The 25,355-nt window shown below is 43.7% G+C and overlaps 1 non-coding gene and 1 pseudogene across 1 annotated transcript; both read left to right on the top strand.

Annotated features, from left to right (window-relative positions):
• The first annotated feature begins 897 nt into the window (after positions 1 to 897).
• On the top strand, positions 898 to 1,083 carry LOC144764444 (U2 spliceosomal RNA). Its single transcript, XR_013596547.1, has one exon. It is a non-coding gene; the product is annotated as a U2 spliceosomal RNA (small nuclear RNA).
• A 750-nt stretch (positions 1,084 to 1,833) lies between these two features.
• LOC144764307 (U2 spliceosomal RNA) lies at positions 1,834 to 2,012 on the top strand (annotated as a pseudogene).
• Positions 2,013 to 25,355: the final 23,343 nt, after the last annotated feature.

Here is a 25,355-nt window from a genome sequence, read left to right as displayed (position 1 = left end):
AAGAACGAACTTCGGAAAACTGAGCAACCGATCCTGTTGGTTGTTGTAACTGAGGCTCAGTTGGTGTGAGTCTGGAAAATGGTGGGTCACAGGGACATTACCCACAGTCAGCGTGACCTGGCTTGGATGGCCGCACATGGATGACTTTCTGTAAATGTTTTTGAACATCGGAGAGGTTTGGCCCCCACAGCATGTTGTCCGCGCCCCAGATGCAGCCACGACGAAACCATTTTCCATCTCCTGTGGGGTTGTCTTTAAGCGAAGAAATTTTGGGTTTTGTTGCGGCCTTTTCTTTCAAACATTGCTGGCATTGCTGCCTCGATTTTCAACGCCTTTTTGTATGGAGAGGACATTTCTGCACCGCGCCCTCCCACTGCCTGGAGACTGTTGAACTGTGCCAAAGAGGCTTTATGGGATGCAGGAACCTGTTTATTTTTCTCCATAAGGACATGTACTCCAAAATATGCAGAAATCTTTTTTGGGATAAAGGTATGACCTATGTTTCTGTTGATCGTGCCACCTTAGGGATTGACGCCGCCAACACCTTGTGGCAAATTAAGAACTGGGAGGGTTGGGTCACCTAGAAAACTAGACAGTTATGATTAAATAACTTGTTTATACGCTTGTTTTTGTTTGTCTGCTTTGCCACCGGGCTGTAACAGGATTGGCATTTATAAACTCACCAAATTTATCTGCCTGTAGTGTACAAAGTTTTCATCATCATATCTGTATGTATTTCCTATAGACCACTTAATGTAACCTTGGTCTTTTAAAAGTTATATATTTCTGTATCTGTGCCTTCATCCAGATTTACTCATCATATCTGTATATATCTCCTATGGACCACTTGATGTAACTTTGGTCTTTTAAATTGTATATTTCTGTATCTGTGCCTTTATCTATTCAATAAAGGTTTTTGAAAAAAAATAAACTGTTCTTATCAGTTTAATATCTGATACGTCCTCTATCTGGGGACCATATATTAAATTGATTTATGGAACAGGGAGATGGAATAGGAGCTTGCTCTGTCCACTCCACGCATCAACCTGGTATTGCAGTACCTCCGGGGCGTGCGTTATTTTTATTTTTTTATTTTTTTTCGCGTTTAAAAAATAAATAAAAATTCTTCCTTTTTTCTCCTCTTCTCCATCCAGACGCTGCACTTTGAAAAGAGACAAACGTCGGAAAAATACTGTTTTTCCAGCAGCTGAGTTTCATTGATTTTGGATCCATTTCTCTGGGGAACGAATGGAAGAAGGTTCCCAGCAAGTCAGTAGGATGGATGGATGGAGGGATGGAGGGAGGGAGGGAGGGAGGGAGGGAGAGAAGTGGACACTGCCCTTGTCTTCTCTGAGCAAGAAGAAAAATACAGAGTCCTTTTCCTTCTCTGCCCGCCCCGCCCGTCCCTGAACGGCCACGAACGGCCAAGCCTTATCTATAGGACTAAGGCTGCAGGGGAGCAGTGTCCCCGGCAAGCGAGGGCGAAGGGCCGGCCATTTCCAGTCAGGGAGCTGTCCAGGGCATCCTGGGCTGATTCCCAGCATCCCCTGGATGCCAGGCTTTCCGGCCAGCCGGCTGGAAGCAGTGCGCAGGAAGGGGCGGGGCATGCAAATACTAGAAAGAGGACAACGTGAGTATGCTAAGTGACCCCTAATGAATCAACAGCCCAGGAAGACTCTGGGAGCAGGCCTTTCCACCGGCACATGATGAGCTCTTGCAGGGAGTCAGAAAAAGAGGCAAAAGGGCGTCCAGCAACGGTGCAAGGGAAGACCCCGGTCCGGGTCAGCCAGGTGGATTTCTTTGGGAGGCGTTAATTCTGGCACCATTCTGGTTATCGGTTCTCGGCCTTTTGGCTAAGATCAAGTGTAGTATTTGTTCTTATCAGTTTAATATCTGATACGTCCTCTATCTGGGGATCATATTTTGGAACAGGGAGATGGAATAGGAGCTTGCTCTGTCCACTCCACGCATCAACCTGGTATTGCAGTACCTCCAGGAATGGTGCACTTCCCCACCCGGGGAAAACAATGCTGTTGAAAAATAGACGAGAAAACGAGAGTAGCGCTTCACTACCATACCCTGTAAAGTGGCGCTATTGTGTTTGCGTGTGAATAAAAGCAAACTGGTCACCGTGTCTTGCCTTATTTATGTATTTATTTGACTTATTTGCCGCAACCGGGCCGTGCGTTATTTATTTATTTATTTATTAATTTTTCGCGTTTACGAAAAAAAATACAAATAAAAAATTCTTTCTTTTTTTATATAACTATAAAGGGAATAACTTCCGCCTTTGTAACATATATGGCCACACAACCAAAAATGAGCGATACGACCTCTTTGAAAGCCTACCACACTTCATAATAGGAGCAAACCCTACCATCATGATGGGAGATTTTAACTGCATCTTAAAAAGCAATGACCGGTTGGGAGCTAATACAACTCACAGATTAGACAAATCATCCAAAATGCTCAAAGAACTTATGGGAAACATGGACTTGAAAGATGCCTATAGAACCAACAACCCAAACTCTCCAGGTTTCACATGGAGATCAGATGACAACTCCACAGCCTCCAGAATAGACCTCATCCTGCTTTCTGAAAACATCACCTGTCATTCTGCATCCCTAGAAGATAGTTGCCTTAGTGACCACCACCCCTTATTTGCAAAAATAATCCTCCCAATAATCCTCCAGACCATCCTACAGGATCTTGAAACACAGAATGAATATATAAAGCTCTACAAGAACCTACAAACAAAGAAATCAAACTACACAACCTTTCAGGAATGGTGGGTGAATGTTAAAACACAGACTAAATCTTTTTTCTCTGCAAAAGGCAGGGAAATAGCTAAAAGGAAAAAAGAGGAGTTCTCTGAACTACAAGAACAACTAAAACACCTTATAGAACTAAAAGATGCAGGAGTCCAGGTGACACAAGACATTAGAGAAACCAGAACAAAGATACAAAATTGGCTACTGAGAAAAGGGAAAGAAACCATCTTCAACTCGCGAGTCCTACAATACGAACAAGATGAGAAATGCAACTCCTTTTTCTTCACCAAAGCAAAAAGGAACCACACAACAATGGAGGGCCTCATAGACAACCAAAACACCCTCCAAACAGCCCAGGAAGAAATAGTAAATATTACACACCAATTCTATGACAACCTATTCTCTGCAAAGAAATCAGACTCCAATGCTAGAGACGCTCTACTATCACACTATGACCTGGGCCTCTCCCAAGAGGAAAAAACCTACCTATACAAGCCACTACAAGGACAAGAATACCTAGAAGTTATAGAAAAAGAACCCAAAAACTCCTCCCCAGGGCAAGACGGTCTCCCATGGGAATTCTATAAGACTTTTTGGAGGGAAATAGCAATGGACTACATCACCATGATTGAAGAAGGGATCAAAAACAACAGCTTTCTACCCTCTTTCAACCAAGGGGCAGTAACTTTAATACACAAAAAAGGTGTGGCTAATGACATAAAAAACTGGAGACCCATCACCCTCCTAAATGTCGACAACAAAATTTTAAGTAAATGCATTACAAACATAATGAAGAAAACCCTAAAGTCTGTCATCCACCCAGACCAAACATGCGCGGTTCCTGGGAGAAAGATCTGGGACAGCCTTATCACCATCAGAGATGCCATATCTAGAGCACTAGAGGAAAAAAACACCCTAGGAGTTCTCTCCTTAGACCTACAGAAAGCTTTTGACAGTGTATCACACAACTACATGTTCCTAGTCTTAAACACAATGGGTTTCCCCCCCTCCTTCTGTAAAATTATCAAAATGCTGTACTCCAATGCAACAAGTAGGATTCTTGTGAACGGCAACTTCTCACCCAAAGTAAACATCAAATCAGGAGTCCGCCAGGGCTGCCCTTTGTCCCCAGCACTCTTCATCTGCGCCCTAGAACCCCTGCTTTCCACACTAAGAAAAGACAAAGTCATCAAAGGAATTTTTGTCCCTGGAGCCAGGGGAGAGGTAGCAAAATGTGTGGCATACATGGATGATGTCACAGTCCTGTGCCCAGACCCCTCCTCAGCCAAGAGAGTACTGCTTCACTCAAACATTTTCGCACAAGCATCAGGGCTGGCCCTCAACTTAGAAAAAAGTACATGTCTCACCATAGGGAACTGGAACCAACTGGCTAAACTGGACGTCAAAATGCAAGTAAAAAACAATGGAAAAAGGAGGAAAAGATCTACTGTAACTTATCTAAATAGGAGACAATTAATTCACCTATTTCTATGCCATTTAGTACATTTAAGAAAAAAATCCAATTTCTACCACCCCATCACTCATACACAGGGACTCGATTACACATTTTTTATTTTTTTGTAATCACTAAACTCATATCTCTTTGTTCTTTTTTCTTTGTAACAAACATCAACAAATAATTCTATACACAAGCTTTTTATACAACATATACCATCATATACAACACTACATACACACCTATATACTACACATTCACAATAAATTGACCAAAGAACAAAATCATAATACAAAAACACAAAGACTTGTACGATTTACACCCTACAAAATATTTCAGCAAAGGCTGAGTGCCTTCCCATTCACTCTAGGAGGTGCACTTGGAGGTAGTATAGCACAGATGGTTCGAAAACCCCAATTGCCGAACCTCAATCAAAAACTGTGTCACAAAGGCTACAAGTTCCCAAATTAATTGTAAACATAAACACTCCTCCAGTATGAAAGTGTCGACGCGGTCGCGTTTCGGCCTTCCAAGAAATCTGGCCTCTTCAGGACAGGGTGATAATCCACCTAAGAATACATATAATCCAACATCAAAAACCATTTTAGGAATCCATTTACATACTCTGTGCCCTCCACACCAATCAACAAAATCCGTGCCCGGTAGTCATCGTGCCCAGAGGAGAAACTAAAGAAGAAACTAAATGGGAGGGTTTTCGTTTGTACTTAGGCCCATCATCCTGCCACCGGCAGGCGTGGAACGTGGGTCGAGATCCTAGGACCATATCCATGCACTTCAGGTGATTTATGCGTAACAACGGCTGGAGTGACCCAATCACCAATGTCACATGATGTTAAAAGAATCGCTATCAAGTGTGACTCACCGCTAATAATGGCAACAAAACCTCACAGCAATCCATGCGCCCCGCATGCATCTCCAAGTCACTACATACTCACTACTTACAAAAAAAAAAAAAATTCAATCCAGGGGCAGCTGGAAATCGTTCACAAGGACCAAAACCAACAGCAAATTCTGCAAGTTAAGATGACAGAATCCATAAATAGTGAACAGCGCTTCTAGTGGTGATACATTCAGTAAACCTATATCAGGGTGAACCATTCTCCTACCTTAACGTGAAGTCTTGCTGGGCATGAACCAATCATCTCAGTAAATCGTCTCACGTGTGTGCCAAAGTGTCCACACTCCACCGGCCAACTGGGGGGACCAAGGAAAAACTGTCAGAAACTACCAGCCTAAACTCCTCTATAACCCTACCCTCACTTTCTACATCTGCACGCAGTCCACCACTTCTCTTACCTACTACTAGCCCGGGGACTCCAGAACGTCTCTCTCCTTCAAAAACTGCTGACAAACAGGTCGGGTTTGCTCCGTACGACGCCCGCCTGTACCTCCACCAGGAAGTAACAGACGTCATGCCCCATGTGACCGGGGTTATCCGTCATAAAAATCAATGACGGACTATGCAATTTGCTCGGCTAACGTTCACTCACCCTGCCCAACTAGATGTCAAAAAAAGGGGGAGTCGTATGTGTGAGCCAGGGCACCGTACACACACTCTGGCCAATGTGGAAAAAATTAACTAAGTGTTTCAAGGAGGCCACGATAAAAATAAGGAAAAACGCGGTTCCTCCCTATCAAAATTACATCAAATGGAGCTTCTTTTCACTAGGGGAAAACGAACGAGCCCACAACTGAATACAATATGTGTGACTCCTACAATAGTGACACAGAAATCGTCACATGTGGTGTGGCACGTGCAACAGACACGGGAAACGGATCGGAGACCAACTATGAACGAGGGCACAGAGGATGAACATCATTCCATCATTAAAAAACACCGTGTGTACACTGAACCCTAATTCAAAACACTCATGTGGGTCTGTACCTATACAAACATGAAGTACAATACATAATATACAAAATATACAGTCTTAAGTATTCACACAAGGACCATATCATATATATACATCAATATTTCTGTACAACATATTACAATTCAGCAAAACAAAATATAGATAATAATCAAACACAACAGAATAGGCGCACAGTTGTTATCTCAAATACATTACACTGTAATTAATGCCCATATCTCATCCCGGTCATTCAGACCACTTTTCGCAGTTTCATATTTCTCAATCATTCTGGCTTCCAGTCTGTTGAGGGTTGCCTGCATCATTTGGGTTCTCTGTGTTCTCACTACTAGTAGAACAGACCAATTTATATCATTTTCATTATGGCCCTTTTCAATGTAATGCTGGACCAATGGCGCTCCCAAATGCTGACATCTAATTCTTGATTTATGTTGTATTACTCTCATTTTCACATTCTGGGTGGTCTGCCCTATGTAGGATTTCCCACACGGACAGGAAATGCAGTACACCACATTTTTGGTTTTGCAATTGGAGAAGCTTTTTTGTATATGCTTACGGTTGTTAGTCATTACATGTTTGGTATTGTTAGTCAGTTGACACACGACGCAACCGTTGCATTTATAGTGTCCAACTACAGGGGGGAGGTGCAACATACTTCTCAAGTCACCCTTTTCTGATGTCTGCCTAGTTGCCTTCACCAGATGTTGACGAATGTTCTTAGCTTTGCGAAAGGCAAATAAAGGCTTAGGGATGTCGAACTGCTGTATTAGTCGCCAATTCCTCAAAATGATTCGTTTGATCATATTTGCTCTAGGGCTATATGTTAAAACACAAGTCATTTTTTCAGTATTCTGTTTTTCTTTTGGTGTGAGCAGAGTCTCCCGTGGTGTAAACCAGGCCCGTTTGAGTGCTGCTTTCAACAATTTTCTAGGGTACCCTCTATTTATCAATTTCATTTGAAGTTTTTCTGCATTCGCAAAGTAATCACATCTATTAGTGCAATTGCGCCTAATCCTTAAAAATTGCCCATAGGGCAGGTTCTCTTTCAATGTTCTGGGGTGTCCACTATCACAATGAAGTAAGGTGTTCCGGTATGTAGGTTTGGAATACAGACTAACCTCTAGCCTTCCGTCTTTATGAGTTACATTCAAGTCCAGGAAATTAATTCCCTCCTGACTGTAGGCCATAGTGAATTTCAAGTCCCTGGGTCTACCGTTAAGCCAATTATGAAAATCACTTAGTTCTTCAAAGGTTCCTGACCAAATTACAAAAATATCGTCGATAAATCGACTCCATTTCGCAATATTGGGACGGAATGGTGTATTGTCATTGAAAATGTAATTACTTTCGAACATGTCCATAACCAAATTAGCAATTTCCGGGGCAAAACAACAGCCCATGGCTACTCCTTTGATTTGTAAAAATAAATCCTCCTTCAAACGCAAAAAAACTATTTTTCAAACAAAGTTTAGCCAGAGATGCGATGAAACTGGTAGGTACTGCATGGGGTCTCATCCTTCTATCTAATACTATCTCTAGTATCAGCAGGGCCTCATCCTGAGGGATGTTAGTATACAGGCTTTCAATGTCGAAAGTGACCAACAACTGGTGGTCACTTTCAAACACTGAGCCCTCTATCTTGGAAATGAAATCCATTGAATCTCTAATATATGCCTCGGTTTCTGGTACAAATGGTTTTAAGAAGACATCGATATATTTAGCGAGTGGCTCCAACAAGGAACCACAAGCAGCAATGATAGGACGACCTGGAGGATGCTGTAAGTCCTTATGCATTTTGGGTAGGACATATATGTTTGGTATTTTGGGTGAACTAGCATTCAGAAAAGCATGTTCCTTTTTACAGATATATCCTATGTCTAAGGCTAGTGTGGTAATCTCCATAATCTGTGCTTTGAGACTCTCCGTGGGGTCTTCCTTAATGGGACGATAGTGATCTATATTCTGCAATTGCCTCAAAATCTCATTATCATATTCATTGGCGTCCAACAGTACAATCCCACCCCCTTTGTCTGCAGGTTTAATAACAGTAAGGGGGTTACTAGATAAATCTTTCAGGGCTGCCATTTCCTGTTTGGAGAAGTTAGGCTTGAAGTATACTTTTTTACGGCTAACTTCATCCACTTCATTCAAAATTTGTTCTTCGAATATCTGAATCTCATCTGGACGTCAAAACAACTAAAAATCCAACCAAAATACTCGGCATCCTTTTTTCAGAGGACACAGAAGGACAAACGAATTGGCCCCCAATACAAAACAAAATCAACCAAAAATTTGGTTTGTGGAAGAAGAGATCCCTATCCATGACGGGGAAGGTCATGGTAATCAAAGCAGTCATACTACCACTGATACTGTACCTTGCTATGATTTTTCCCCCAGACAAATCAACACTGAGACACTTGCAAAAATGTTTGTTTACCTTCCTATGGAACTCCAAAATGGAAAAAGTTAAAAGAACAATCGCTTTTAAACACACACCAAACGGTGGTAAAAATGTGCTTAACTTGTACCTGTACATTTTTACAACGTACTTCTGCCTATGCCTGAATGCGGTGAAGGAAAAAAGAAATTGGGCCTCCCACTTCATCAGGTATGGAGCAGGAGACATCCTGCACAAATATAAACTTTTACCAAGAGACAACACAGTACCTGTGGCCTTTTTCCCGCACAAACTCTATGCATGTCTACAGCCATTTCTGCAGATGCTGAGAACACTTGAAATAGACACTGACTGCATGGGAAACAGAACACTCCTAAAGAAAGAAATTGAAAATCTGGAGAAAATGGAAATGGTCAACAACTTATCAGGAAACCTTTCCAAAAAAGTCTGGGAAAAAGTAAACCACCAGGACATCACCAACTCCCAGAAGGACATCTCTTGGCTGGCGGTCAACAACGCCCTTCCAGTAAAAACTTTCCAACACAAAAGAGGGCAGGCCAAGACCGCGAAATGCCCAAGATCAGTCTGCCCAGGAGAAGAAACTGTCATGCATTTTTTGTGGTTGTGTGTATTTGCAAATGCTTTTTGGGGTAAAATGAAGAAACTTATTAAGGGGATCACAAACCTTGACACTGTCACATATGAACAAATTCTTTATGGCCTGGGAACCCCCCTGTCAAAAAATAAAGACAGGAAACTGTGGAGGATACTATGCGCTGGGAAAGAAAGCCTTTGGATAACAAGGAACCTAGTAATGTTTAAACACAAAAACCTGATTGTTAAAGATGCCATTCATATATGCCTAGACAAACTGATGACTTACTACTACTCAGACATTAAACTTATGGGTAAAGAGAAAGCTGAAAAAGACTGGAAACAAAAGCAATGGGCAGAATGGGTAACTTGAATATATTAAGGAAACACTTTAGCATAAAAGTGTTCTCCAAATTGAAAAATATCTTGATGGAAAACCGTTAGGTAAATGCCTGCGTGCATTACCTAGACAGGTTAAAATGTTTACCACCCTATGGGATTGGTTGAAATGTAAATTGCACACTCCAATTTTTTAAATAAAGTATATTTTTACAAACAAAAAAAAATCTGTTCTGATTCACAGCGCGGTTTCTGCGCAGTTGAAAGTTGATTTTGGACTATACTACGACTTTGACTTTTGGAGGCGAAGAAATTTGCTTTATGCAAATTTTCGAGACGGCCCGACGCGCTTTTAATTAAGGCGGAGGAGGGACACCAGCGTGCCGGTGCCTGTTTGTTCACTAGGAACTCAAAGTAGAACCCCCAAGGGCCTGCGGCCAGCTCCTGGAGCACAGGTAATGTTGCAAGCTTTTACTCTCTCTCCTGGCGTTTGGGTGGACTAATGCTGGAGGCTTAAAACACCTCCTAACATCCTTCACAGGCCTGAACAGCACCCAGATCTCTGGTAAGGGGGTTTATGCTTAGGTGGACGCACCTATAACCCTGCCTTAGTTCTAGGGAGTGACTGGTCAGAGTTTCTTGCACTGCAGACCTCTAAGGTTTGCTGGGAGACACCCCAGGCACCCAGGCGGACGGTCCTAAGGTGAACCAGGTAATCCGGCGGTAACCCATAATTTACCAGGTGATCCCCCCAACCAACCAAATGGAAGACATGGACACTGAACCCTCAGTGGCCACCACAGAAGGCATCCCCCAGCTGGACACCCAGAAACCAAACCCCCTACCCCCTGGGGACAGCGGCAAGGCGGCGAGTAAGGAGGCACCCGTTGAAGTGGGCACCAGCGCAGGGAAGGCTGGCGCCCCCAAGACCCCGGTAGCCCAGGCCCCAGGGCCAAAGGCTCCAGGAGGGCAGACAGGTGTCCCTGGAAACCCCAAGGCAGCCAAACCAGGGAGTGGAGGGAAGGGTGAGGCAGGGACCAGGCAGGGGACAGCCCCAGAACCCTTCAATGGGTACAGCATCACCCACCGGCACACCCAGCTCATGCGGTGGGAGATAAAAGACAAAACCGGACCCCGAATGGAGCGAGCCTCATTCGTGAACAAAATCCTCAAACCAGCAGGGGTCCAAGGGGACGAGGTACTGAGTTGCCAGGCATCCGCATCGGGCATGATCTTCCTACTCAGCTTTTTCACTCAAGCACTCTTCAAGAAGTACTGGGACTTCTTTCAGGGGAAGAAGGAGGAGACGCCCTACAGCAACTTCAGCGTAACGGCAGGAATGGAGCCAGCAACCACGGAGAAGAGGATAACGGTTGAGATGACCAACCCCCACATCCCAGACAAGGACATCGCGTCACTCCTCCAAAGGTACGGCACCATCCTGACAGGACCCACCAAGGTCAGGGACTCCAACGGAATATGGAACACGACCTGGCAGGCACAGATTGACCTCCACAAGGACCCATCAGGGAGAGATGGCATGAAACACCCACCGGCCAGCTTCTACCTAGGATCAGACATGGGGAGGATCAAGTACCCAGGACAACCCTTCACCTGCAGGAAGTGCAAAGGCACGGGCCACGCCGGCAAGGATTGCCCTATGAAATTCTGCTGGATCTGCAAGCAGTCCGGACACGATGCAAGCTCATGCAAAGGGACCAGGAAGTGCAACCTCTGTGGAGAGGTGGGCCACACGTACTACCGATGCCCCAAGTCAGACTTGCCGTAGACATACGCAGCGGCCACTGCAGCGAGCCCAGCCTGGAGCCAACCATGGAGACAGACCAGGCCGAAGCTCTCGGCAACAGCCAACGCCAGCCTGAACACCCTCCTGAAAGACGCCAGAGACCAATCAGGAAAAACAACAGCGACACCCGGGAAGGTAGACCAGAAGGGCCAGGATCCAAAAAAAGCAACCCCCACAGGACCAGGCCAGAGCAACGAGGGCCCCAAAGCAGGACCGGACACAGGACCACCACCACCTACTGTGACGGCACCAGCCAAGAAACCCCAGACCCCCAAAGGAAACCCGAAGGACGGAGGGTCAGTGAAGGCCCCGCCAAAGGAAACCCCGAGGGAATCTACACCGGCTGAGGGAACACCAGCCAAGGAACAACCGGAGCCCCCCAATGACGGAGCACCGCAAGGAACAGCACCGCCAGAGGAGGCCACCGGAGAGACGGCACCAGCACCAGAAACAGAGACCAAGGAGGCGAGAAAGGAGAAAAAGGACTCTGCCAAGGCAAAGGTGGCCAAGAAAACAGACAAAAAGGGAAAGAAGAAAGACAGCGAGGACGACTGGGTGCCCATAGAGGAGTCATGGGCGCAAGTACAATCCCAATCGCTGCGCCAGAAAGCATTAAAACTCGCTGAAACCAAAGAGCAAACACGCTCCAGCGCAAGGATCCAGATGGCGACAGCACAAAAACCACCACCAACGGGATCCAAGCCGGAGACACTGGAAGATGGGGAGGGGCCAGACGGAAACACCCAACGGACAGGCCGCCAGAAAAGGAAGCTACAAGGGAAGGAGGACTTCCTGAAGAGCAAGAAGGTGAACAACGCGGGCACCGATGATGAAACGGAAAACGGCACCCCCATCCTCATAGTGAGCGACGAGGAGGAGGTGATGGAGGAGGAAGAGGGAGACAAGCAAGAAGAGGAGGATTCAACCCTCCAGGACCTCCACCGCCAACTCAACAGCTTGGCGGCCATAGCCGTACCAGAGCATTGGGACCTGGTAGTAGAAAATGAGGAGCTCGTCGAATACGGAGGAGACGCGTCAGTGGAGTGGGGGCCAACAGAGGAACAGGATAACCTACAAGCACAGTAGGGACACCCAGGGCCTTCAACCCCAGTAGGTACCGAAACCAGACACTGACCGGTAGCACAGAGACAATGGCTATATCATTGCTCACCCTAAACGTCAGAAGCATGAAGGATCAGGTCAGGCGGGTCGGCACGCTGCGCTTCCTGGCCACCCAGAACCGAGATATCTGCTTTCTGCAGGAATGCGGAATTCCGTTCACCCAGTCGTACAGCCAGCTTGAACGGCAGTGGACGCACGGGCCGTCCTTTTGGTCTGGAGGGAACGATTGCAAATCATCTGGAGTGGCCATTCTGATCAGGAGAAGGCATTTCACCGTGGACAAAGCCACCGAGCAGGTCAACGGCAGAGTGCTGGTCGTGGACGGCTCGTGGGCCGGTGAGCCCGTTCGGCTCATCAACGTCTATGCCCCCCCGGAGAAGAATGAGCGACTCGAGATGGTCAGGGTGCTCAGGATGCAACTCGTGACCTCCAGAACCATTCTGATGGGTGGTGATTTCAACTGCATAGTAGAGTTGGATGGACGCAGTGAGCCAGGCTCTGCAGGAATGGATGTGACGTCCAGGCTGTTGGTGGAGATGATAAAGGAGGCGTCCATCCGGGATGTCATCGGGAGCATGGGGCAGAACGCCAGGAATTATTCCTGGAGCAAGCCGGATGGATCCGTGCGTTAACGGATCGACCTCCTACTCACCTCCCCAACAGTAAAGCCTGGGCGAAGCTCCATGGTCGCCGTCCACTTCTCTGACCACAGAGCAGTCAGTTTCGAGGGGGAACTTACAGGGAAGTTCCCCGCTGGCCCAGGTTCGTGGAAGCTGAACTGCTCTTTGCTGGACAACGAGGAGTTAGTGGCGAACCTCAGAGACACGTACATAGAGTGGCAGGACATGAAGGGCCTCTTTCAATCCGCCAGCGAGTGGTGGGAATGGGTGAAAGTCAGGTTCCGGAGCTTCTTCCAGGATGCAAGCAGAGCTGCTGCACAGGAAAAGAAGAGGACGTTCAGGGGGCTGCAAAGCAAACTGCAGCAACTGTACGAACTCGAGCTCAGGGGATGGGACGTGGATGACGACCTGGAGGATACCCGAAAAGGGCTCGCAGAGCACTTTAGGGAAGAATCCGAGAAAATCATCTTCAGGACCAGAACCGAGAACCTCGAGAAGGGCGAGAAATGCAACTCGTTCTTCTGTAAGAAAATTCACTCAGCTCACACACCGCTGATGGAACTTCGGGACTCGGAGGGAAACCTCCAAAGTGAGAAAGAGGACGTCATGAGAGTCGTTACGGACTTTTACGGCGAACTCTACTCACCGAAGGCGTCGGAGAGAGCCCAGGCGTTCATTTTCCTGGAGGGCATCTCAAAGGGTGTACAGTCATAATATCGAGTCTTTTATTTCGACTGGACAGAATATCGAGTAAAAAATATAGAATGGACATAATATCGACTAGACATAATATAGACAACAAAAATATCGACTAGAGAAAATTAATATCGAATAGAATGGACATAATATCGAATCAAAAATATAGAATGGACATAATATCGACTAGACATAATATAGACAACAAAAATATCGAATTTAAGGTAAGTTAATAATAATTTTTATTTTTTGTGTAATATAAGTCTGTAGCGGGTTGTGGGTTTATAGGGGAATAGGGTGGGAAGTAATTTAATTCTAATTAATTAAATATGTTAATTTATTTATTAATATCTATTTAGAATTAATTGTTAATTAATTATTAATTGGTAATTAATTAAAATATAATTGGTAATTAATTATAATTGATTAATTGATAAATATTTTAATTTTAGTAATTTATTTTCTGTAGCGGGTTGTGGGTTTATAGGGGAATAGGGTGGGAAGTAATTTTATTATAATTAATTAAATATGTTAATTTATGTATTGATATTTATTTAGAATTAATTGTTAATTAATTATTAATTGGTAATTAATTAAAATATAATTGGTAATTAATTATAATTGATTAATTGATATATATTTTAATTTTAGTAATTTATTTTCTGTAGCGGGTTGTGGGTTTATAGGGGAATAGGGTGGGAAGTAATTTAATTATAATTAATTAAATATGTTAATTTATTTATTGATATTTACTTAGAATTAATTGTTAATTAATTATTAATTGGTAATTAATTAAAATATAATTGGTAATTAATTATAATTGATTAATTGATAAATATTTTAATTTTAGTAATTTATTTTCTGTAGCGGGTTGTGTGTTTATAGGGGAATAGGGTGGGAAGTAATTTAATTATAATTTATTAAATATGTTAATTTATTTATTGATATTTATTTTGAATTTATTGTTAATTAATTATTAATTGGTAATTAATTAAAATATAATTGGTAATTGAAAATAATTTATTAATTTTTAAATTGTAAATTAATTTATTGTTAATAGGTAATTAATTAGTATGAGTAGGCAATTTTTATAATTAAATATTTTTTTTTGTATTTATAAAAAAATATTTAATATTTTTATACACTTTTTTAATATTTTAATTATTTGTAATTGGTATTACTATTTATGTTATTTATATATATTTGTGAAGTATTTACTTTCCCTACTATTGCACTCTCTGAAGTTGGAATAGTAATTTTAACCCCTACGCTATCCAACACTTTCCCTACTGTTGCACCCACTGGAGTGGGTATGCAACGTTTACAACGCTACTTTTACTATGCACTACCATTACAACAAAACTTTTAAATTGCACAAACTTTTACAACGCATACATTTACAAAGCATGTTTTTAAAACGCAGATACCGTTACAACGCATACTATTACAATGTAAGTATTAGTAAGTATATAATTATTTTAAAAAGGTTATATGTTTGGGATTTTGGGTAAAGGGGTATTTTTAGGGTTCAGGGTCAGTTTTCAGTTTTTGGGTAAAGGGGTATTTTTAGGGTTCAGGGTCAGTTTTCAGTTTTTGGGTAAAGGGGTATTTTTAGGGTTCAGGGTCACTTTTTAGTTTTTGGGTAAAGGGGTATTTTTAGGGTTCAGGGTCAGTTTTCAGTTTATGGGTAAAGGGGTATTTTTAGGGTTCAGGGTCAGTTTTCAGTTTTTGGGTAAAGGGGTATTTTTAGGGTTCAGGGTCAGTTTTCAGTTTTTGGGTAAAGGGGTATTTTTAGAGTTCAGGGTCAGTTTTCAGTTTTTGGGTAAAGGGGTATTTTTAGGGTTCAGGGTCAGTTTTCAGTTTTTGGGTAAAGGGGTATTTTTAGAGTTCAGGGTCAGTTTTCAGTTTTTGGGTAAAGGGGTATTTTTAGGGTTCAGGGTCAGTTTTCAGTTTTTGGGGTAAAGGGGTATTTTAAGGGTTCAGGGTCAGTTTTCAGTTTTTGGGTAATGGGGTATTTTTAGGGTTCAGGGTCAGTTTTCAGTTTATGGGTAAAGGGGTATTTTTTGGGTTCAGGTTCAGTTTTCAGTTTTTGGGTAAAGGGGTATTTTTAGGGTTCAGGGTCAGTTTTCAGTTTTTGGGTAAAGGGGTATTTTTAGAGTTCAGGGTCAGTTTTCAGTTTTTGGGTAAAGGGGTATTTTTAGGGTTCAGGGTCAGTTTTCAGTTTTTGGGGTAAAGGGGTATTTTAAGGGTTCAGGGTCAGTTTTCAGTTTTTGGGTAATGGGGTATTTTTAGGGTTCAGGGTCAGTTTTCAGTTTTTGGGGTAAAGGGGTATTTTTAGGGTTCAGGGTCAGTTTTCAGTTTTTGGGGTAAAGGGGTATTTTTAGGGTTCAGGGTCAGTTTTCAGTTTTTGGGTAAAGGGGTATTTTTAGTGTTCAGGGTCAGTTTTCAGTTTTTGGGGTAAAGGGGTATTTTTAGGGTTCAGGGTCAGTTTTCGGGTAAAGGGGTATTTTTAGTGTTCAGGGTCAGTTTTCAGTTTATGGGTAAAGGGGTATTTTTAGGGTTCAGGGTCAGTTTTGGGTTTTTGGGGTACAGGGGTACTTTGTAAAAATAAAGTAAAATTACATTTAAATTAAATTTATTTAATAAAATTAAATTATATTAAATTATATTATAATATTTTTTATTAATTTATATTCAAAAAATTATTATATACTTACCAATACTTACGTTGTAATGGTATGCGTTGTAAAGGTATATGCGTTGTAAAATCTTGCGTTGTAAATGTATGCGTTGTTAAAGTTTTTGCGTTGTAAAAGTTTTGTTGTAATGGTAGGCATTGTAAAAGTATGCGTTGTAACGTCATACATCCCTGGAGTGGGAATAGTAATTTTAACCTCTACGCTATCCAGCGCTTTCCCTACTGTTGCACCCACTGGAGTGGGAGTAGTAAATTTGACCTCTACGCTATCCAACACTTTTGCTAATGTTGAACTCACTATAGTTGTAACAATAAATTTTAAACATTTTCTAAAATGTTATATATGTTTATTTAATAATATGTTTATATATATATATATATATATATATATATATATATATATATATATATATATATATATATATATATATATATATATATATATATATATATATATATATATATGTGTGTGTGTAATTTTTGGTGATATAATTTTTTTAATTATATAAATTATTTATTAAAATTACATTTTTTTATTAATTATTTCTAAGTTTATATTAAATATATTTATTACTATATTAGTTTTAACTTAATTTTAAGACTTTTAAAAAAATCGATATTTTGACAGTCTATATTTTTGTAAGTCGATATTTTGGAGTCGATATTTTGGTACTTACCTGTTTGAAGATAGGGAGTCGATATTTTGTCAATCGATATTTTTGACTCGATATTTGTGTATCTCGATATTTGTGTCGTCGATATTATGTCAGTGATCCATCTCAAAGACACTGGCTCCGGAAGAGAGAGAAGGCCTAGACGCGCCTTTCACCCTGGAAGAGCTACACTTGGTTGCCACAACCTCCAAGAGAGGCAAGACACCCGGGAATGACGGTCTCCCAGTGGAACTATATGTCAAACTGTGGGACCTGATCGGGCCGGACTTGCTGACCCTCTACGAGGAAATGGTGGGCAAGGGCAGTATGCCGCAATCCCTGCGAGAGGGCATGATAACACTCTTGTACAAGTAGAAGGGAGAGAGAGAAGACCTCAAGAACTGGAGGCCCATCTCTCTCCTCAATGTGGACTACAAGATTCTCGCGAAGGTAATGGCCAACCGCCTAAAGAAAGTGGTAGCAAAGATAGTCCACCCAGACCAGTCCTGCGGTATACCGGGACGGCAAATCCCGGACAGCCTGGCCCTGGTCCGGGACACGATCGAGTACATCAAGGGTCGCAAGATCCCGACAGCCTTGGTCAGCCTGGACCAGGAGAAGGCGTTCGACCGCGTTTCCCATGAGTTCATGGACCGGGCACTCAGAGCGCTGGGCCTGGGGGACTTCTTCTGCGACGTGGTGAAAACAATGTATAGCGACATCTCCAGCACGGCAACAGTGAATGGCTGGAGTACCGACCCTTTCCCGGTCCTGTCAGGGGTGAGGCAGGGATGCCCCCTCTCCCCCCTCCTGTTCATCTGCGTAATAGAACTCATCGCGGAACGCATCCAGCAGAACAGTAACATCAGAGGAGTAAAGGCACCGGGAAGCGGAGGAAAAGGAGAAGTGAAGTGCTCTCTGTACATGGACGACGTCTCAGTATTCTGCGCATACGGACCGTCCATAAGAGAACTGGAAAGGACTTGTATCGAGTTTGGGAAGGCATCAGGAGCGAAGATCAACAGCGCCAAGTCAGAAACCCTGCTCTTCGGACACTGGACCCCCCCCTGAGACCCACTACCATTCCCCATCAAGAGGGACTTCCTGAAGATCCTGGGAGTCTGGTTCGGCGGAGAAGGTGCAGAAGAGAAGACCTGGGAGGAAAGACTGGCGAAGACGAGGCAGAAGCTGGGACTGCGGAACGAGACCCTGCCAGTACTCCAGTACGTCGCTCAAGTATGGCCAGTGCAGACCACAATGGCCAAGGCCATCACGAGAATGATCTTCTCCTTCATCTGGAGCTCAAAGATGGACAGAGTGAAGAGGACGGTGATGTTCAAAACCCACGACAAGGGAGGCAAAGGAGTGCCGGACATCGCCACTATCCTGAGAGGGATCTTCATGTGCCACTGCGTGAGGAACACCCTGAGGACCGAAGATGAGAGCCACTCCGGCTTTCTGATGGCACGCTTCTTCCTGCTGCCAACGTGGAGGCCCCTCGGATGGGCAGAGTGGGTGAGCGCCGTCCCGTACAACTGGGAGACCCCGTGGTTCTACAAAGAAGTGGAGAAGTTTGTGAAGGAATTTGGCCTGGAGGCAGCTAGCCCCGCCGCATGGACCTCCAAGCTTGTCCAGAAACAGATACGCGCAAGGGACGTCAGCGAGCCAATCGGCGCCCTCCCCTCAGCCACAGCAGACCACGTGTGGGGAAACGTCGCATCCAAGCACCTGACGAACCAGCACAAAGACACCGCCTGGATGGCCATCCAAGGAGGACTGCCCGTGAGAGCCTTCATGCATGCAAGAGGACTCAACCGATACAAGTCCTGCCCAAGAGGATGCACCGTAGAGGAGACAACACACCATCTCTTCTGGGAGTGCACGTACGCACAGGACCTGCTGAAGGCCCTGGGCACAGAGCTTAGGGCCTGGATACATACGACCTGCATCACCACTGACTCTGTGATGTATGGACTGTTCCCAGGGACACACGCACTAAGCGACCTCCAGAGCTGCTGGAGGCTCCTGTGCTGTTTCAAAGATGTTCTTCTGTTCTCCAGAAACCGACTGGTAGTAGGGAAAAAGGAGACATCAACCCTGGGATGCCGTAAGATGATCCACAGCCTCCTGCGCGACTACGCAGCACTGGACGGATCAGATGGAGATAGCGAAGACGAAACCTGAGGACCCAAGGGGTAGCCTGTCACGCAGGGGCCCCAGAAAGACTCAGGGAACAAAAGCAACCCCAACGGAGGCCTCCTTGTCACTCAAGGGGCCCCCAGAGGGACCACTAACCTGTGTTTTCTTATTTTTCCCCTCAATCCAGGAACCAGTTTGGCTACCGGGGAGAGGAGAGAACGGATGAAGACAGGTGGAGTAAATGTAAATAATTTACTGTATGTATTTTATTTAACGTGACCTTTTCCCTTCACAGGTAAAAGGTGGATCTATGATGTTACAACGCGTTATTTTACAACGTATTCCGTTAAAACGCAGATTTTACAACGCGGGATCCATTACAACGGATGTCATTACAATGCATGGCATTACATCGCAGGTGCTATTACAACGCATGGCATTACATCGTAAGTATAGGTAAGTTGACTTTTTTTTAAAAATGTTATTTAGTTTATTGTAATTAAATTTTTTTAAATAATTTAATTAAAAGACATTTAAAATTTGTCATTAATTTAATTTAATAAAATAATATCTATTTAATAAATGTAAATATAATAATAATTGTAATTAATTTAATTTAATTAAAAAATGTAATTAGTTTAATGTACATATTTTTTATAATGAAATTAAATTAAATTAATAATATTACATTATTTAATTTAATTAATTTAATTAAAAAATGTAATTAATGTAAAATAATTAATTTAATTTATTAAATATATTTCAATTAATTTAAAAATGGTAAATATAATTTAATTATCCCTAAAGCCAAACCCTGCCCTAAAACCTAAAAACACCCCTGTACCCCAAAACCCAAACCCTGCCCTAAAACCTAAAAACACCCCTGTAACCCAAAACCCAAACCCTGCCCTGAAACCTAAAAACACCCCTGTACCCCAAAACCCAAACCCTGCCCTGAAACCTAAAAACACCCCTGTACCTCAAAACCCAAACCCTGCCCTGAAACCTAAAAACACCCCTGTACCCCAAAACACAAACCCTGCCCTGAAACCTAAAAACACCCCTGTACCCCAAAACCCAAACCCTGCCCTGAAACCTAAAAACACCCCTGTACCCCAAAACCCAAACCCTGCCCTAAAACCTAAAAACACCCCTGTACCCCAAAACCCAAACCCTGCCCTAAAACCTAAAAACATCCCTGTACCCCAAAACCCAAACCCTACCTTGAAACCTAAAAACACCCTGTACCCCCAAACACCTATACATATACTCCTATACTCATATTTATTTAAAAAATTACTTAAAATAATAAATATTAATTTATAATACTTAAAATAATAAATATTAATTTATAATATTTAAAAACATAAATAAATATTTTTATTTATTTTTATTTATAATTAATATTAATTAAATCATTTATATAATATTAAATAAAATTAAAATAAATTATATACTTACCAATACTTACGATGTAATGGTATGCGTTGTAATAGCATCTGCGTTGTAATGCCATGCGTTGTAATGCCATGCGTTGTAATGGATCCTGCGTTGTAATAGCTGCGTTGTAACAGCATTACGACGTAAAAGTTGCGTTGTAAGTGATACACACCGTAAAAGGTCAATGGGATAGCTTGCGCACTTGTTGTCAAGTTTGTTACCAACGACTTACGAATAAATAGGGTGTTGTGGAAGGTGACAATTGATGTATCTGAACCAGAAACGATGCCCTGACACGTAGGAATTTTTTTTTAAAAATACACTTGGATCTGGCTAGGGGGCGCCTGAAAACCGGACACCAGTCTCTGCTGGGCCTTCGTTCCACGGCTTGACCGTGGCAAGGCTGCGTGGAGGCAGGCGAAAGGATTAAGGCAGGGTCGTGACCTTAGAGGTACACCTGGGGAAAGCTGGGCCTTCGCTCCACGGCTTGTCCGTGGCAAGGCTGCGCTGACCCCAGTTTTGTGCTGATGAGGGAACACCTTTTGGGGACAGAATTTTGAGCTCACACATACCTGCAGCTCGAGGAGGCACTTGGAAAGAGGAGCCCCGGGCGCACTGGGATAGTGCACGGCTCGGGGCACCTCTCGGACCCAGACTCGGAAAAAACCCACTCGGAACACCTGCCCAAGCGGGCAGGAGACAGGTGAGCCCGACCCCACGGGGAGGTTGGTGGGAGCGTGAAAGACCGATCCACAAGCATTTTTTAGACCAAATACCTTTGGAGAGACCCCGGGCGCACCTCCTTGGTGCTCGGCCCGGGGAGACTCCAAAGAGGGAATAAAACAAAATTCCTAGGTTATCGGGCACAACTTTTTTTGGAGAGATCCCGGGCGCACCACCTTGGTGCTCGGCCCGGGGAGACTCCAAAGACCGAAATAGCCACATTCCAAGGGATTACGAAAGTACACTGCGAGCCCCCAGGCGCACCGGCTGGTGCTCGGCCATGGGGCACTCAAACCGAAGAAAAATACAGCCTGCCCAAGCCAACCTCAGGAGGGCTCACAGGCCCCCCCTAGGGGCGAAAACCGGCAAATCGGCGGAAATCGGCATATCAGTAAAGCGAGCCCCCAGGCGCCCTTAGAGGCTCGGCCAGGGGGCACTCCAGTGCGCACAGCAAAGCAGAAGCAACTCGGGGACCCCCCCTCCACCAGTCACCCGAAGGAAATCGAATTTTTGAAAAACAGCGAGCCCCCAGGCGCACCGGCTGGTGCACGGCCAGGGGGCATGCAAGGAGGCCCATTTATTTATAAAGGAAAGTGAGCCCCCAGGGCACACAAGTGCCAAAGAACCCACGTGAAAAGACAAGCGAGCCCCCAGGCGCACCGGCTGGTGCACGGCCAGGGGGCACGCACCGCACTACAGGTCACACCATGGAAAGCACAAAAAGCTATGCATCTGCCGCGGGAGGAGCACGAGCTGGGAGCGGACCAAGGAACACCAACAACTTTGGAAAAGCAGCCCCACAAGGCATCAAATACGCGGTAAGGTTCGAAATAGAAGAGGATGCAAAACACAAATGAAACCATAGCCACTTAATGGACACTGTACTTAAAGGCATCTTCAAAATAGAACCCTCAGCTGTAAAATGCCTACAGGACTTTAGAATTCGAGGCCTTTTTGACATCACGTTTCGTGATGAGGGATTGTACCAAAACTTTCTGTTTGATCTAAACAATAAGAAAGACAATGTAGAGCTACAGGGTTACTCCATAACACCACTAGCAGCCCCCAGAGAAATACCCATCACAGTACATATGTACAACCCATTCCCCTCCCCATCAGAAATCACCAATTTCCTGGGTAGATTCTGCCAAAGTGTAAGAGGAGGTAGCGAGCTAAAAAACGAATGGGGAATATGGAATAGCAAACGCAGATTTATGGTCATTTTGGAAGCAGATGAGGCAGGGATAGGAGGGACAAAACACCCACCCTTAAACTTCTCCATAGGGCCAAACAGAGGATTCCTCTACTACCCGGGCCGACCAAACTTTTGCAGGGCCTGCCTACAGTTCGGCCATACAAGAGAATGGTGCCCAGGGGACATCTGCAGGAATTGTGGAAAAGAGGGACACATGGCACAAGAATGCAAAGCACCCAAAAAATGTAACCTATGTGGGGGAATCAACCACCTGTACAAGGACTGCCCGGTCAGGGGTTCTACCACTACTCTTAAAAAACCCCTGTCTAAACCAGAAGCTGGACAACCAGTGGAGAAACAGACAACAAAAGAAAGGGCACATAGGGAGGAAAACCCCCCAGAGTCACAAGAAATGTTTATCACAAGCCAAGTAGAAGGAAACCAGGAAGGAGAGGCACAAATACCACCCAGCCAACCTAGCACTAGCACACAGCCACAGCAAACAGACTCAGACACAGTCTCAGAAACACCAGAGTGCCAGAGGCCTCAAGAAACCACCCTTCAGCAAGAAGAAAATAGAGACAGTACAGAAATACACCCCAGTGACACCAGTACCCACATCACAGGGCTAGAAATAGAAAACAATGAGGCAGAGAAGGGAGAGGACGAATGGGAGACAGCACAATCAAAGAAGAAAAGGAAATCTCTCAGACTAAAAAACTCGCAGGGAATGGAATCAGAAAAAAGCACAGTAGATCCCAAAGAACAGGAAACAAACACAGACACAGAGGAGGAAACATTGTACGTCAAGATAGCAGCAGCCAAAAACTTCAAAAAAATAGAGAGGAAAATAGAGAAGTCACACCAGAAACTCCTAAAAAGGAAGAAAGCCCAACACCTAAAATTCTCCCAAGAGGCAATGAATACACGCCTCAAAAAGAGGGGCTCAATTAAATTAACTGAAGACACACTAGAGGGGTTCGACCGCCTCTTTCCCAACACAGAAGAGAAAATAGTTACAATTTTTTCTAACCTGCCCACCATGTCAGATGCAGAGGGCACAAAGAAATCAAGCTCACAAGACAGCTTAACGCCTTGCGCACCAGAAATAGGGAAAGAATCCCTATATGAATTCGAAGCCTATATGGAAGAAGAAGAAGGTGCCTCAGAGGACCCAAACAAAGAGACTGAGACTGAGACAGAAACTGAGGAAACAATTGAAATAGACACCATTTAAAAATTGTAATGATGCACAAAATAATCTTCCTAATGGCTATCACTATAGCCACACTAAACGTGAGAGGATTGAAACAAGACAGGAAAAGGGCCTCAGCATTAGAATACTGCAAAATATTACAAGCAGATGTAATTTGCCTCCAAGAATGCCACCTCCCATATAACAACAATTACACATTCCTACAGGAGGAATGGAATTTAGGCCCCTCATTTTGGTCAGGAGGAGGTAACAAAAATGCCGGGATTGTCTTCCTTTTCAAAAGCCACGCTTTCTCCATCCAAAGACAAGAAGTCATAGAACACGGTAGAGCCGTGATATTGTCCATAAACTATAAAGGGAATAACTTCCGCCTTTGTAACATATATGGCTACACAACCAAAAATGAGCAATACGACCTCTTTGAAAGCCTACAACACTTCATAATAGGAGCAAACCCTACAATCATGATGGGAGATTTTAACTGCATCTTAAAAAACAATGACCGGTTGGGAGCTAATACAACCTACAGATTAGACAAATCATCCAAAATGCTCAAAGAACTTATGGAAAACCTGGACCTGAAAGATGCCTATAGAACAAACAACCCAAACTCTCCAGGTTTCACATGGAGATCAGATGACAACTCCACAGCCTCCAGAATGGACCTCATCCTGCTTTCTGAAAACATCACCTGTCATTCTGCATCCCTAGAAGATAGTTGCCTTAGTGACCACCACCCCTTAATTGCCAAAATAATCCTCCCAACCATAGACAAAAAAGGAAGGGGATATTGGAAACTTAACACCTCCCTCCTACAGGATCTTGAAACACAGAAGGAATATAAAAAGCTCTACAAGAACATACAAACAAAGAAATCAAACTACACAACCTTACAGGAATGGTGGGTGAATGTTAAAACACAGACTAAATCTTTTTTCTCTGCAAAAGGCAGGGAAATAGCTAAAAGGAAAAGAGAGGAGTTCTCTGAACTACAAGAACAACTAACACACCTTATAGAACTAAAAGATGCAGGAGTCCAGGTGACACAAGACATTAGAGAAACCAGAACAAAGATACAAAATTGGCTACTGAGAAAAGGGAAAGAAACCATTTTCAACTCACGAGTCCTACAATACGAACAAGATGAGAAATGCAACTCCTTTTTCTTCACCAAAGCAAAAAGGAACCACACAACAATGGAGGGCCTCATAGACAACCAAAACACCCTCCAAACAGCCCAGGAAGAAATAGTAAATATTACACACCAATTCTATGACAACCTATTCTCTGCAAAGAAATCAGACTCCAATGCTAGAGACGCTCTACTATCACACTATGACCTGGGCCTCTCTCAAGAGGAAAAAACCTACCTAGACAAGCCACTACAAGGACAAGAATACCTAGAAGTTATAGAAAAAGAACCCAAAAACTCCTCCCCAGGGCAAGACGGTCTCCCATGGGAATTCTATAAGACTTTTTGGAGGGAAATAGCAATGGACTACATCACCATGATTGAGGAAGGGATCAAAAACAACAGCTTTCTACCCTCTTTCAACCAAGGGGCAGTAACTTTAATACACAAAAAAGGTGTGGCTA

This window comes from Lissotriton helveticus, chromosome 6, assembly GCF_964261635.1.
Source record: "Lissotriton helveticus chromosome 6, aLisHel1.1, whole genome shotgun sequence".
Classification (NCBI taxonomy): domain Eukaryota; kingdom Metazoa; phylum Chordata; class Amphibia; order Caudata; family Salamandridae; genus Lissotriton; species Lissotriton helveticus.
Note: the sequence above shows the minus strand (reverse complement) of the source record. Positions and strands in the feature narration are given on the sequence as shown.